This window comes from Melospiza melodia, chromosome 2 (genome assembly GCF_035770615.1).
Source record: "Melospiza melodia melodia isolate bMelMel2 chromosome 2, bMelMel2.pri, whole genome shotgun sequence".
NCBI lineage: Eukaryota > Metazoa > Chordata > Aves > Passeriformes > Passerellidae > Melospiza > Melospiza melodia.
In genome coordinates, this window is record NC_086195.1 from 75,205,312 (window position 1) to 75,219,632 (window position 14,321).

General features: G+C 38.5%; 1 protein-coding gene across 4 annotated transcripts in view; it reads left to right on the top strand.

Moving 5' to 3' along the window:
• Window positions 1-3,799: 3,799 nt before the first annotated feature.
• Window positions 3,800-14,321, top strand: part of CNTN5 (contactin 5) — a 611,453-nt gene continuing 600,931 nt past the window's right edge. For 3 of the 4 annotated variants that reach the window (XM_063148898.1, XM_063148895.1, XM_063148899.1), the window contains exon 1: window positions 4,172-4,424. The gene's annotated coding sequence lies outside the window, so the exon portion shown is untranslated. Of the gene's footprint in view, window positions 3,921-4,171; window positions 4,425-14,321 lie in introns of those variants that run through there. The other variant, XM_063148896.1, reaches the window with a different exon arrangement.

A 14,321-nucleotide genomic window follows, 5' to 3' on the forward strand; every position in this document is an offset into this window, starting at 1 on the left:
TTAAGAACCTGTTCCTTTGCTTTCATTTTGAATCAGTTCCTCACAAAACCAGTAACACTCAGTGGAACATCAGTGTATGAACAAGTCTGAAATAGGGTTAAGACACACACTTGTCACTTCCCTATGTCTCTTCCAGAGTTTGTGGCTTCTGCAGAAACAAAGGAGCCCTCAGTCTGTCCCCTCCTGTCAATAATTTAATACCACAGCATTGCTATTTGGCTCTTTGATGACTACTATTTCAGTAGCAACATACTGCCCATACCTGGATGTATCAAAATGTATTGGACCCAGATAATTTTCTCTTCAACCAGGCAGCAGTGGAAATTTACAATGGTGCTGTTCACCAAGTAACAGAATGGCCTCATCATCCTTAAGGTGTTGGACCAACTGCAGTGCAGTTCTGTCATCCTCTCAGGCCACTGCTCAATGAAACAATACATTCAATTTACAGGTTTCTCTTACAAAATCAAAACGACCATTGTGTCATGCTATAAAGCTGTGGTACAAAACATGTTTCATTCTGCTGCTTCAAATCTTTTTCAAATAGGTTAACTTTATCCCAGTCTTTATGTTGGACCAGATGTCATCTGTTTGCACTTCTGAAAATTTAAGAGGCTTAAGTCCCCAGAGCTTGGGGTTTTATTTTTAATTTTATGCAGCAACTTCTTTCCATTGCTAACGTCTCCAGTTTGTTAATTATCTGCTATAACTGAAAGCTTTCATGATAGGCTCTGAATCTTCTGCCGTTTGCCGAAGGCCTGAAGAATTATGCGTCAAATTTACACACAATTCTGCTTATCCCCCTAGAAAATTTTCTTATAACTCTAATTATAAAGCCATGAGGAGTCTATCCAGATGTTCTAGGGGAGGACAAAATATAGTGGTTGCCACTAAAATTATACAGCTGCATACTAAAAGAGGGCCAACGTACACCTTTCAAAAACTATTTTCAAATACTGTCCTCCAGGTGCCTGAAAGAGCTTCTCATAAATGGAAGGGGAAGAGCAAGAGAAGCCTTCCTTATCTCTAAATATACACCTCCAGCACTGTTGCAGACCCAAATGAGGGGGAGAAATTTGTGCAGCTAATTCTCTTCTTCAAAATTCACTCCCTATCTTACATTCTGCAACTGGTCAAGAAAGTACAGTGAAATATCCCAGCAGTAATGGTACAGCTCAGAGAGTGGAGCAGTTCCCATGTGGGAAAGAAAAAGATAATGTGTTCTGTTTAAAAGAAGAGATTCAATGAAAAGAAGTACAAAACAAATAAGAAAAGAGCTCATAAATGACTCAGACTGCAGATGTGCTGCACCCACTGTTTGCTTGTCCGCTGCAGACACCAAGATAGAGAGATTAAGGTTTTAATTGACAGATAGTCAGACCAGATATGCAAAATGCAGCTAGGTTGACTTAAAGTGTATTGCAATAACAGTACTGTAACAAAGTGCTATTTATGCGGATCATAACTCACTGCCCATGCACTGAGCACTGAACATACACGGCATAAAACATCTCACAATCTTGTGAGTAGATTGTGGTGAAGTAGAGCAGGAACTGACCTTGCAAAGGATACACACAATCCAATGAAACTTTAACCTGTTTAAAATCTGTGTGCCACTTTCCTTCCAAAGAAAGATAAAACTGGTACTCGTACAAATCCATTTAATTCCTGATTATATTAAAGGAAAAGATACAAATACCTCCTTGCAGAAATATTGCTGATGTGAAGTTGAAAAAAAAAAGAAGCAAACATTAAATGTTGCCATTCATAAGAAAGATGTACTTTGACATATTTGACAAGATGTTTGAGTTAGTGTGTAGCCCAATGTGTATGGCATGGGGGCCGTAAAGTAATTTTTCAAAGTAATCCTATAAACTTCATAAAGGATGATAAGGACCATAAAATCAAGTCTTTATGACTTAAAAAAACAAACAAAACAAAACAACTGCATTGCTTTTAATTTCTTCTCTATCTGTAAAAAAGTAACCAATGAAAATCACCTCCTCACAAGTAATTCCTCACTATCATCATAAATAGATACAGTACGCATCAAAAAAAAAAAAGGCAAAAATACTTCTGGCTTCAACGTTCACTTTGAAAATATTGAGAAATGGAGCCTCGTAAGTTATTCATAAGATCAGAATTAATGCAGTCACTATTCCTGGCTTCTGATTAAATGCTGTCTTGTAACCTAGTAACACTGGAAATAATGACCAGATGATAATTTTCTGTGAATTGAGTCAGTCAGGGAAGCTTTGATATGTCAAGTTGCAACATTACTTGCTCAACAGAAATATGTCTGGAGACCCATCCACAGTTGTGGAGACAATTGTCTTCTGTGCTTGTATGAAATAGTGTTTCCAGACAAAGTCCATTCCTAATGATGGATGCATTCTCTCTCTACCACTGTGATAGTTAAGAGAGTGGGAGATGGTGATGAAGGACCAGAAATTTTCAATCTTAGAATAATAAAAAAAAGAATTGAAAGTGAGGGGTTTTCTTCAATTCATCCTCACTGACAGTAGTGCACAGAATTCACTGAACATGATGTTGAGCTGTAAATCCTCTGATAGACGTCCATATATTATACAGGACCACAAAAGTGTATAAAACTTTTGTGTTACTCATCACTAGTATCTTATCTTGCTAGAGGCTTCAATATAAGAGACAAGCAAAAGACACAGAGAAAAACTCATATTAGTATTGCCAATTTGAGATCAGAGTTGTGTAGGAACCCCCAGCAAATTCCAGAATTAATCCAAAATCTTTGTTCTCCTGAATCTAAAGCACAAAAGGGTGAGTTTTTGAAAATTGGCCAGAAACTACCTGGGATAGAAAAAAAATAAAGAAAAGTTAGTAAAGAAAAATGCAAACACACACGTGCACTCACACAGATATTTGTAGACCACAGAGGTTCAGAAAGCATAAACCATTGAAATGGAATCACTGAAGCAGAGAAAATTCTCAGAGAATAGGAATTATACAATAATTACTCAGATAACGCGTAGGTTAAAAAAAAGTCCTAACTACTTGTGGAAGGCAAAGGGGAGGAAAAGGCAATGAAAGAAAAGAACAGAAGGCCAGAAAAGCATTAAATTTTATAGCACAAGTTGCCATTGCCACAGGGGAAAAAAACACAAAAAAAAAAAAAAAAAAGAAAAAAAAAAAAAGAAAGGAAGGATTAGAATCAGCCTGGATGCTGAGGACAGCCATTAGGGAGAGGCAGAAGAGTGGGAACGCGCTGGATGTGTGGGTGGATGCGAGGAGGACCCGCCCGGAGGCCGATGTGGCGGCGCCGGCAGCCGTGCCCGGGGCTGCGCGGGGCGGGCGGGGGCGCTCGGCGGGGCCGGGCCGGGCCGGGCGGGCACAGCGCTGCCGGCTGCGGGCGGGGATGCAGCCGGAACGGGGGCATGGCGGGGAAGCGAGCAGCGAGAGAAGCAAGCGGCTGCCGGAGCCGCGGCGGTCTGGGTGCCGGCCGAGCGCTGGCCGGCCCGGGTGTGCCTCCAGCCGGAGCAGCCGCGGTGTAAAGGAGCAGAGGGTGCGCCGCGATGCGCCGCGATGCGCTGCGATGAGCTGCGGTGCGGCGAGGGCAGCAGCCGCGGCTCCCGAGCTCCCGGCTCCGGCTGCAGAGCGCGGGGGTAGGGAGGGTCATAACCGCTGGAGAGGAGTAAAACGCTTTAAAAAAAAAATAAAAATAAAAGAAAGAAAAAAAAAATCATAAAAATCAATCCACCTGGAAGGAGGATGGGGAAGGGGATGAGAAGGAGGGAGGAGAGGATGGGGTCAGAAAGTGGTGGATGGAAGAGGCTGGTGTCTTGGGTTAGAGGAGGAGCAGGAGATCAGCGGACAGCGCTCGCCAACTTGCCCTCTCGCCTTCAGGCTCCGGGGCAGAGGAGTGAAGAGGAGAATCGGGGAGGAAGGTGGAGAGGAGCAGGAGGAGGAGGAGGAGAGCGGGAGGAGGGGGGTCCTTGCGCGCTTAGGGGTAGGGGCGAGCGGCGGGCGGCGGTGTGAGATGGCACTCGCATAAACGCACATCCACATCATCCATACATCCGCACGCGTGCGGGCAGGGGCGGGCAGAGCCTCCGCCGCCCCCCGGGAGCAGCCGGGGGAGGCGCCTCGGTCCCCCCGCCGGGAGGGGGCACGGCGGGGCCGGGAGGGGCTCGCGGGAGCCGCGGCGCGGATGCCTTCACCTGCGGCTCTCCATCACTGAGCGAGCCGAGGCGGAGAAGCGGTCGGGTCTGGAGAACTACCTCTGGATGGTTTAAAAAAAAAAAGAGAGAAAAAAAAGGAAAAAAACCCAACTCTGCAATCCTCTGCTCCCCCAGGCTCAGCAACATAAGGGACTGCTATATTTGAGGCTGTCAGGAGGATGGGAGAGAGAGACTGAGAGTCAGGGCGAGAGAGACGGTGCCACAGCAGCGGTAAGTGTCTCTGCCGTTCCTCCAGCCAGACACTGATTTCCCTGGTTAGACTTTGGAGTGTGTGCAGATTATTTGTTGTAATATCTATCGCAGCGTCTCTGTGAGCAGTCTACTGTGAAGCCGGCAACGGTGAGAGATCCCGGTTTTGGGCTGCAGGTTTATGTGTTTTGCTTTTTTGTTTTGAATCTTACATTGAAATTGTCATAATTGAGCAGAAAAGTTGAAGCAGAGATTACTATGATCTGCTATATGCTTCCTGTCGTTTAACTGGGGAGCAAACTACTGCAGTGAATGAGTTGTGAAGAGAGATGAGAGGCTTTTAGTACAAATACATACTCCAGAGAAGGAATGCCTATGCAAATGTGCTAATTTTTTATATTTGGGAGAGCTACCATGCTAATGCTCGAGGTTGAATCAGGAAGTAACCCAGGATATTGAGTTTATAGCGATGCACTGAAAGTTGTGCTGTTTTGGAGTTTTGAATGATACTTGGCTTTGGGATAAACAGCTATCTCTGGAATTAGAAAAGTCCAGCTCCAGGACTCTTCTCCTTTGCTGACAGGCAGAGGAGATGGAATTACATAAAGATGCACCGATTTTTTGTCTCTGATGTGAGGGCAGTTAATAAGACTATGTGGAATGTCTGTGAACTGGCTAGAAGATGAACTGAGAGTTATTGTGACATAGAGCATGAAACTGTCTTTTTAAGATTTTTAAATTAGAAAAAAAAAAAAAAATTCCATGACTGTATATGTACTTCTTCAGATGTTCAACTGCACATCTATTAAGCTCAGAAACTTCCTGCAACAGAAGTTAGACAAGATAATGTAATGTGAGTACTTAGGACTTACTTTTTCTGTGTTGCAATATTTCAGAAATGCAGCTTAAAGTTTTTTCAAAGTTTTGGGTTTGTTTTTGTTTTTTTTTTTTTTTTTTTTTTTGTTTAAAAAGTAATGCTTCCTTGGAATGACACAATTTTAGTTGGTTTTGGTTTCTTAAATGAAGGAACTTGTGCCAGGGGTTTTTTTGAGGTGTTCCAGCATTTCCCTAGACTTCAGTGAGCTGTTGATGAGATCCTGAAGTTTGAAACTATAAATAAATTATAGATTCACTATTATCCAAAAGCTATGGGGGGATTCCTGATAATTAAAATTTGAATGAAATTTTCCAATTAATAAAACTGCCTTTAATTCCTGCTGAGTTGTAATACCACTCCTTCAGAAGTACTTTATGAGAATCAATAGCACAAGTTTGGTTCATTCTGATTAATATTATTACCAGAGTTATTGAAAGAATTAGCACTAACTGGACCATTGCTTAAAAAAGCTACCCAATGCTCTAGTAGAATTTCTAAAACTATATTTTATAAATTGACTTCAGTTACTATAACACTTACCTACAAAGTTTCAAGTAAAGCTAAAAGAAAACAAGAAAAACCCCAACCTTCTCCCTCAAACCCCTTGTCTATCTTGTTGTGAGGGAAAACACAAACTCTTGTTTACTAGTTTGAGGTATGCTGAAAGGAAGACAGAAAACTGAGATGTGAACTATTGTAACTGAGGAGTGTTATATGTACAGTGGCCTTCAGCAGAGATTTACTGTTGATACACTATGGGAATATTTAAAAGATGTGGTTTAGAAGATATAGTTTCAGAAGACAACAAATATATTAGGGAGCATGAAGTGTTAAGCACTCTTGAAGGGGATAACAGCGAAGTAGTTTTATAAGTGGACTATTGAACATACAGCACTTCTGTTTCATACACTTACAAAGCAAATGCCCATGCAAAAGAAGTCAGAACTTGCAGAGCATGACATGAAAGTGGGAAGCTAGGGATAGTTGGGAGATTAAAAGTGTAGGTTTTAGTTTTTTTGGTCAATGGAAAGCTGAAGGTCATATTTTGAATTCTAGGTAAAAATATCGGGATAAGGGATCTTGATTTCATTTTGTAACAAGGGCAGATGTACTAAGAATGAAAACAGAAAATAAAAACATCTCACTGGCTGAGTTCTACTTGACAATTTGAAAGAAAGTAACTTTGAGAAGAGGTCTTGAGGAAAAATATCATAGCAGCTAAGATAAAAGTGCGATTAAGAGCTCTGCTGTTAGAAAATAATAAAGGGCAACTTTAAGAAATGCATATCTTGGAGGAGTGCTAGCACAGATTCAATACAGGAAGGTCGTGACTGGCAAATTTGCTTGAGTCCCCTAAATAAGTTGCTGACATGGTGAACTATTGGGGAACCAGTGATATGATTTATGGGAGTTTCAGAAAATGTCTAGATCTGTGCTCCACAAAATATTGATTTGGAGAGTAAATTTTTGAAGGAGTGCTGGAATGAATTCAAACCTGACTTAGGCATAGGGACCAGAGGGTGTCAGTAAAGGTAAAGAGCTCTGTATGGAAAGAGGAGGTTAAAAGCATGATGCTTTAAATGACAGTCTGAGATCCAGGTTTCTTTCCTGTTTCTTGTAAATCTGGTATGTTCAAAAAGGCTTAGTCTGATTTTCTAGAAATATAGAAAAAAATGTTCCACTGAACAATTCAACACACCGGAAATTTTCTGATTAGGTTAATGATAGAAATATTTATTTTAAATAATTAATGCAAGTCTTTACAAAAGACATCATAGAAATCTGTATGTTAAGAGTATACATACAAAGGTATTGAGCCATCTGAGGTGACTGGTTCAGTGGCATTGAGAAAACAATAGTTCTTCTGACTGATTTTGTCTTTCTGCTTGTAGCCTGCAACACAGATTCTATTTCGTACAAATATACTGCAAAATTTGCCAGTGTTGGTCTGCTCCCTCCTTATACTCCTGCTAAAGATTCTGCATTGCACTTTCTCTCGTTTTCAGAACAACTTCAATCATTTGAACAATTTGTTGTGCTCTAAAATGCTAAATAAAATGCACCACAGTTTATAGCGCATTCTTAATGCCCTGAGAATCAATGTGAAATAGACATTTGGTTGCAAATACTATATTGGTAGGTGCTTCACAGTATATTTTCTTCCTTCTGTGCATGGCTTCTGTGATGCTTTTTTCAGGGTCTGTTACACCCTGGATTACCAACTCATTAGTGCTTTACAAGGGAAAAGTACTCTTTCTGGAAGTGATGGGGTCCCTACAGATTCTTATCTCCTGAGAGATTTTGATCAAAAATGCTCTATTAGGAAATGGGTTTGCAAATTATGAAATTGTTAAAACCTTATAAGGTAAATATGTTCTTATTTTTCTTAAAGATTTGAAGACCTCACAATGTGTGTGTATGTATGCATAGATGTGTTTATACACACACATATATATTGAAGAGCAATGATTCTGTGTCTTTGCAAGCTGGAATAGCAGCAACAGTAACGTTTTCTAGTTAGTGGAAGGAAATGTAATCTGTTTGTTTTTATTATTAATTTCTTGGCTGATTTATGAAAATATCTCTAAGTGTGTGAACCATAAGAAAATTTGATCTTTGCTCATGTGCTGGTTTCTAAAAGGAAATTCAGGATGATTTCTCACTGTATTTCATAAAGGCAACAAATCAATTTGAAGATGGTGCAAGTGGATATGTAATAAGGAAATACTACGTCAGATTCTCTATGTTGTGACTGTAATAAAACATTAAAATTTCTATCCATGCTACAGCTGATGTTCCTGATCACAACATGTTCATACTTATTCTGTGTAGTCATCCACTCAACCAAACTCTCAAGCTTACAGAGCCATGAGGTTATATCAGAATGATGCATGCTGTCATGTACTAGTAACACCACCATAGCTCACCTCCTTACATCTCCTTTAGGACCGAACTTACACATCAGTCTTGGGAAAAATTGATAACTCTTCTCCATTCGCACACCTAGAAATAGAAAATACATCCAACTCTTTCCATCCATCAGAAAGCTCTTTTGGGAATTTCCTTTTCAAACATGCTCTTAAAGGTTTTCTTGTAAATCGTGTTAAAACATGATGCTGTCTTTGGAGAACCTTCAGCTTTTGAAACTAAAAGTGGACAAACTTTGCAGGTAGTTCACTGCAGTTCCAGAGAGGGGTAAGAAATGACAACTTTTCACTCAACATACAGAGACTTTGGCTTCAGCCTCCTTCTGAGTGAAAATTGTTCAGTTTTTAATAGTTAAAGAGTTACTATATTTTTGGAGACTCCTAGCCTTTGAATCATTTTGTTCAAGGCTAAATATACTACTTTGTAATTGATGTAGGCATAGTATTAGACCAGTCTTTTGGGTGTCTTCCCTTAGCAAATAGCATCAATTTGCAAGAATTCACAGATCTCATTTTATTTTTGTTGGGCTTATAGTCTTGATTGAGTACATGATGGCTGTTGCCCTGTGGCTGTGACATGCCTGCTATAGGTAGTAACCACCCTCCTATGCCTTCAACCAAGAGTAATGGCTGCACAGATGAGCAAGTAAATGAAGATTGTTTGGTCATAGTAACAGAAGAAGATGATCTAAAAGCATAACGCCCTTATAATAATATTTTGGGAAGATATTCAGGCACTGAACTTGAAAAGTTGTAATTCTTACTCAGCCATGAAGAGACATATTCAGAAAATGTTTGCTGCAACATTCTCCCCACAAATGTGCCCTCAAAATGAAATGATAAATGGGAAGGATATTAACAGAAATTTACTTTTGGGAAAGGTGATGAATTATTAACTGTTTAAGAGCACATATATCATATGTTCTGAAAGACGACCCATTGCTCCCTTTAGCTTACTCCATAGACTTTTATATGCCATTTACTCTTGGTTATTCAGTTTTCTGCATAGACTTGAGGTGTAATGAACAAAACCACACCAAAATGAGTCAACAAAGTCACAGTATATGCTTTACCTCTTCTTCTGAGGTGGTTCTCACAGAGAACATTTTCCAAAAGCTAAGTCTTATAGACACTCCAAGAAACTAATCTGGACAGGCTGGAACACTTGGTGATATTCAGCACTGTTGGTCTGATGAAGTCATTCAACTTCATAATGCTCATATTACTGCAATGTAATTATGATTATTATTTATCTTTACATTTATTCTTGTGATGGCTTGGATGGGGGGCAAGCTATACAGAATGGAGGAAATAGAAAATACTGACAACTTCAGGAACTGTCTTGTTCCTATATAGGAATTTCAGTATGGCAGGAACAAAAATGCCTTTAAAGTACTGGACGCAGAATTAATTAAAATTCCATTACTTTTGTTTTTCCTATGCTTGCTAATTTCTTTCCTATAAGCATTCATTTCTTGGTATATTGTACTAAAACTCTCTTTCTGGACCAAATTAATGATATTAAACTTTGTATGTATAGTGGCACTTTGAAAACCAATCCCCCCCTCCCCTCCCAAGTATATTTCTTTACCTACTGTATAGGTTACTTTGATGTATAGTTTAACAAATGTATATATAAATTTTAGATTTTTCTTTTTTACTTTAATTTGTAGGTACGTCTTACATATATTTAAAAAAAATGTAGATGTCACTTTAAAATGTAGTTGCCTTACCCATCTAATTCACATCACAAGTCTATACTAAATATTATTTAGATTAGAACTCTGATTGACCTAGATGATTTTTTATTATTAAGGTCCTTTATTCCATTATAAACCTTATCATCATTGTGACAAGTAGGCATGATAATCATAAATCAAGATTGTGTTGCACTGAGGGCTGTAAGCAAAAAATGGACCCTGAATCAAAGAACGTATGGCTTAACTCAAGGACTTCCTTTTTTTTTTTTTTTGCTGTTCTGTATGACCTTTGAATAGCTTTCAGCTAAGGAAAGACTTCTGTGTTTCACAACCATGCTACCATGATCACGTACAGATGTCTTCAAGATCACCTCCCACCCGAGGAAAAAAGCCCAAGATGCTATCTGCAACACTGTGACATGTGCAATGATCACATATAACAGCTACAAAATGTAGCATTGAATATTTGTATGAAAACTGTAGTAGCAATCCATTGCTGCTGAAATGTGTTCTTCTTAGACCCCTTTTCTAAATTAACTTATTCTTGAAGTTACCAAAACCTCGTGCAGATCAAAACTTATTAAAAACAAGCATATGGACTTTCACGTGACATTATTTTAATAGATAAGTTCTCTTAATTAAAAATTTTTATTTCCTTTGTCATTCCAAAAAAAAAAAAAAAGAATTAAATAAAATAAATAATTTACTCACTCTTGTATTACGACCTTATTCTTTGTTTGGCTTTTGACTTTTGCACATCTGAGGTGATACAAGGTCCTGATTTCTCAGTTTCATGCTGTGCAAGATGCTCAAAATGTTCTTATTCCTCTTTAACATATGCAGTGTCATGTATTGTTGCTGCTTACATAAAACTCAGCTCAGGGAGTCTGGGAATAAAGCCATGACTTCTCTGATGTCATAAAGTCTCTCTGATGTGTGTGTGCACAGCTTTTCAACTCAAAAGCAGCTGTGTAGTATTTCTTGGACATTGAAACAGCTTCAGACTGAGGAAGACTGTCACATGTTTGAGAAGACTCATAATTGAAAATATATTCCAGATCAGACAACCAGGGAGAATAAATTATAAAGAGGGCCATTGGAATATAAAGATAATTTAGAAAACATGATATATAACCGAAATGTCTGCAGTTTTGTTTTCCCCTTTGCATATCACAACTGACTGATTGCTAAGATCTAAGTATTTATTTGTCTTATCAATCACTTTGTGCCTGAGTCATTCACTGATGGGCATAATCCTCTGTTTGTGACTTCAGAAGGCATCTCTGGAGGAAATTTGAATGTCATCAGCAACGAATTGAGACATTACTGAAGGCATCAGGTAGGAGGAAGACGTTTGCACAAGGGGCATATAAATCAACAACTGGAGAAAATAAGCAGCATCAAAGCAGAGCAATTCAGTTGAATTTGGATTAAATTCTTGCATATTTTCTACAAATTAGAAGCATGACAGACTGATTGATTCAAATAATGCAAAACCCAAAGTTCTTCCCTAGAAAATAAATACAGGTTGAGAAAATTGGGAAGCATTAAGTGTATAGAAGCACTAAAGAGTCTACACTTCAAAGGTCATTACTTAATGTCTGTTTACTCTGTAAGTTTTCATTAAGTATCCATAAATTACTATCAAGATTCTTTCTCTGTCAATCTTTGCAAAATAGTTCCTTTGAAGCAACACAACTTTAATTGTAAAGGAATGTAAAGGAATTTGCCAAGGATTTCTTTCAAAGCTTACAAAAATATGTTGAAATTATAAACAATATGTGCATGATTATATAGGATTATAGGATTTGTGAATGAGAATAATGTGTGAGAGAAAGAAAAAATTATCATAGGTTTTTGTTATTTTGCTTCAACAGAAAATGATTAGTAGTTTCATATGTCACATTCAGCATCAAAGAAAAGCTGGCATATGAGAGAATACAACCAGTTGAACACGTGCGATGTTTATTGAAGATAATGTCTATAGCAAAAATGGCATGCTAGTTTCATGTATTATCTAAGATTAAAAAAAAAAATAGCAGACTTTTTTCCTGAGGATTGCTTTAAAGGCAAAGCAGTGTGGGTTACGAGAAACTTCTCTAAAATCTATAATGGACATGCTTGTACTTTGAAACCTACAGTAGAGTAACTGAGAAGCTTAGGGGATCCCAAGAGTTTATCTAAAAACTACCTGTAGGTGGTATAATAAGATCTGGAATATTTTGCAGTGGAAAAAAACAGACTGTAAATAGCCATATGCAAGACAGTGACTTTGGACTTTTTGTTATTATTTCCGGGTTTATTGGAATTGTAATGATGTAACAGAAAAGCAAATACGAAGGTTTACCTTCTATTGAGGCTTTCTTTGAATTGGCTGTGAAAAACTTCATCTGTTAACTTGAAAATAAAATTTAAACAGAACAGAATCAGCTTCCAGCATCAAGCACACTAAACACAGAGTTGTTTTACTTTATAATATAGGACAGATTTTAGGAAAACTAAGAGATATAGGAATTCTCTTCATTTTTTAAGACAGACACTTTGTCAGATTATTAACAGAGGGTCCTATTACAGGAAATTTTTATTACTCTCTACTAATTTTTCCTTTATTAATTACTGTGTATAAAGATATTATTGGATTTGCATCTTGAGTTATAATTATTACTTCTTAGCATAGTCTGTTTTATTGCCATTTTCCTTTGATTTCCTCATCACCTGAGGTTTTCCCATATGTTGGCTGGCATGAAATTAATTTTTTAATTTGTATTCTTGGTTTGCCTTTTCTGTAATTTGTATTTTATTGCCAATGTCAGACAAAGAAGGAGACGAGGGAAGTATTGAGAACACAATCCTTCATCAGTTCCCATTGCCACTTATAAAGGCAGCAAATAAATGTATTCTGTTATTGCAGTAAAGTCAGAGTCCTTGTGCCTTGAGATACATTAAAGACACTCTCTAGCACTCCAAGAACTGCCAAATTGGATGGTGCCAAGGGAAAAGAAAGGAAAAAGGAATAAGAAAAAAACACTTCCACATAAAATTCACACTGCATTTAACAAGCATAAGAGAAAAACACTTATCCAAAGCTGAAAGTACAGGTCACTACAGTTGGGTTGAGCAGCAAAGCTTTCCACTGAGTGGCTGCAAACACAGGCCAGGGAGTGCAGAAATTGTGAGAACCATGCAGTGATGGATCCCCTTTTCTCTGCTTGGTGCTAAGTGAGGGGAAGAAAGAAGACATCCACATAAATTATTCACCTTTTGTGTTACAGACCTGCACCTGCAAATGGATAATCCCTCTGTCAGTTTTGTGGAGGGTCACACAGCACACACACAAAGTGCTGTTCTAAGTTACTGAGTTTTTTTGATATACTGGATAGAAGCTCTCACCTGAGCACCATCGGGAATCATGTATTGTGCCTATCAGCCTGTCAAGTCACATTTCTCCTAAAAATACTTTAGTTATTTGTGTGAAATGTTGGGGGCATGGAGTAGTTTTTAATAAGTACATTCTCACTCAAAGCATGCATTTAAAGAGTGTCTTTTTAAATATTATGAAAGCAAGCAGTTAAAATCTATTGGCCACTAGCAGCTTCTTACTGCTGTTTTCATTAACAATTTGTGCATCTCTTTAATATCTCTTCTAGATCTCTTTCCTCATTGCCTCAATAGGGTCAGATCCTCACATTTTGCCTTGTGATTGTCGTCAGGCTTTTGTGGCTAGCCTTTACTCAGAAGGACTCAAAACCATCAAGAGACAAATTCTCTGCTGGCATAAGCAAGTGCAGCAATGCTAAATTTGGTGGAATGCTGACTGCTCATTTTAGGACCGCTTCCCCACCCTGAATTTTCCTGCAACCCTCAACCAGTACTACTCTATGAAGCATATTTTGCCACTGGCAGTGACTGAGGAATTCTAGGTTGGATTTCAAATCTGTTACCAAATGTATTCTGGCTATGCTAGTGACAAGCAGAGCTGCACAAAAATTACCCATTTTTGTTCTGTAAGTGTCCATCTGCAGAAATGATGATTTTCTGCCTAAATATTTTATTCTTCTGTGAATGTGCAAAAATATTATTTTTTCCCCTCCTGCCGGTTCTGCTGACAAGCAGAACTTTTTCATACAGCTCTATAATTAGGCTCCAGAGTCCTGTGGAGACCACACAGCAGAGTGGTAGGCTTTATATTCTGCGGCACTCAAAAGTTTCAGTTCACAGACCTGTGTGCTTATATCTATCCCACCTCTTTACAAGCTATAACTAGACTCTTCCATTCCCTTTGGATCTTTCCCCTTGTGTCTAACAAAAATGAGAATTTTGAGTGTTTCTAGTCCTAAACTGCAAATCAACACTCAACCACTGTGTGAAACTTTTGACAGAATGGAATGTAGTTTCAGATCATCATGGTAAATAC